Source organism: Phaethon lepturus, unplaced genomic scaffold (genome assembly GCF_000687285.1).
Source record: "Phaethon lepturus isolate BGI_N335 unplaced genomic scaffold, ASM68728v1 scaffold3258, whole genome shotgun sequence".
Classification (NCBI taxonomy): domain Eukaryota; kingdom Metazoa; phylum Chordata; class Aves; order Phaethontiformes; family Phaethontidae; genus Phaethon; species Phaethon lepturus.
Window position 1 is genome coordinate 378 of NW_010555320.1, and position 1707 is coordinate 2084.

Genomic DNA, 1707 nt, shown 5'->3' on the forward strand with positions numbered 1-1707 from the left:
TGTTTTGGGGCTAAGAGACACAGAGGAGGTGTTGCGGTGCCCGGTGTGGGTCCCAACATGGAGGTGAGGTGGGTCAGTAGGTGAGGTTGAGACATGTCGCCTCATGGTCTCATTTGACACCTTCCACGGTTGATGGTCACACGCTTCCAGGGATTGGGTTAGGTTGACTCACCGCCGGGACATTCGTGCTCCTTAGCCATCTTCCAGAGTTGTTTTTCCAGAAGAAGTTTGGAAAGATTTTTCAGGTCACTCGCCAACATCTGTGCAGGCTGCTGTGTTTGTGCAAAGATGTTGAGGTAGGAGATTTTGCCCCTCTATTCTGATGTCCTGTGACCTCCCCTCCAGCTCTGGAGCCCTCGGCACAGGAGAGACATGGACCTGCTGGAGCGGGGCCAGAGGAGGCCCCAGCAACGCTCCGAGGGCTGGAACAGCTCTGCTGGGAGGACAGGCCGGGAGAGCTGGGGGGGCTCAGCCTGGAGCAGAGAAGGCTCCGGGGAGACCTTACTGTAGCTGCCAGGGCTTGAAGGGGGCTACAGGAAAGATGAGGACAGACTTCCTAGCAGGGCCTGTAGCGATAGGACAAGGGGTAACTGTTTTAAACTAAAAGAGGGCAGATTCAGACTAGATCTAAGGAAGGAATTTTTCATGAGGAGGGTGGTGAAACCCTGGCCCCGGTTGCCCAGACAGGCAGTAGATGCCCCATCCCTGCAAACATCCCAGGTCAGGTTGGACGGGGCTCTGAGCACCCTGGTCTAGTGGAAGATGTCCCTGCTCATGGTGGTGGGTTGGACTAGGTGAACTTTAAAGGTCCCTTCCAAACCAAGCTATTCTATCGAAAAACACCCATGTTTTCTGGAATGTGATCTTGTCTGCTCTGTGAGTCAGAGGCTGAGACCCTGTTGGGATAAAGGGTGAGTATTACAGAAGATGAGTAGCAGAATAATCTGAAGAAGTTTTTGTGTGTCTTGTAAATATGTACTCTATCTTTTGTTCTGCAACAACCAGTTCATAGAAAAGCAGGGTACGACCGGGGAAGGAGGCATACCTGTACAAGAACTTGGTTTTCTTCCATATGCTTACCACTGTTTGCTACTTAGATGTCAAGAGTAAGTGATTGTTGTATTAGGATTGAAGGTGCTCTAGACAGACATGCTGTGCACTTCATGTGTCACAAACTCAAGGCCTTTTATTTGTCATCAGCTCTTGCAGGTGAGTCTGATGTTCTGCTTGTCCTGAAGACCTTTTAGGAATACTTTTCAGAGAAATGGGTGAAAGACCAGGACAGCGTGCATGGAAGATACCTGCTTGTATTCTTAGTACTTTCTAGCTGAGGATGTGAGAATATATGAAATGCCTGGACACCTGGCACTTAAGTAGCTGGTTCATGTGCTATACTCTGACAAAAATAGGTCATACTTGAAAGGTTCTTGCTTCACATGTGTGTTTTGCTGAGTCTCTGCTCACAGGTTAATACCCTTTTTTTAGTGGTCGAGGGTAGTGACAGTAAGTCTCCGTCAACGTGTAGTTAACCTCTAAAGTATTGCTTTGGTTGTGGGGTCTCTCTGTTTTCTTATTTCCTCCTGGCCCCCAACTACTTTTAACTGACTTAAGAGCACTTTGATAGGAGACAGGGTCCGAAAAGGCACAAGATTGTCTTGGCTATAGCAGCAAATTCTAGATACACAGTTGTCTTTTCTCTTTCCCTCC

The 1707-nt window shown here is 48.6% G+C and overlaps 1 protein-coding gene across 2 annotated transcripts in view; it reads left to right on the top strand.

The window, feature by feature from the left end:
- Positions 1 to 1707, top strand: part of AP1AR (adaptor-related protein complex 1 associated regulatory protein) — a 19297-nt gene that overhangs the window by 234 nt on the left and 17356 nt on the right. The window lies entirely within an intron of this gene.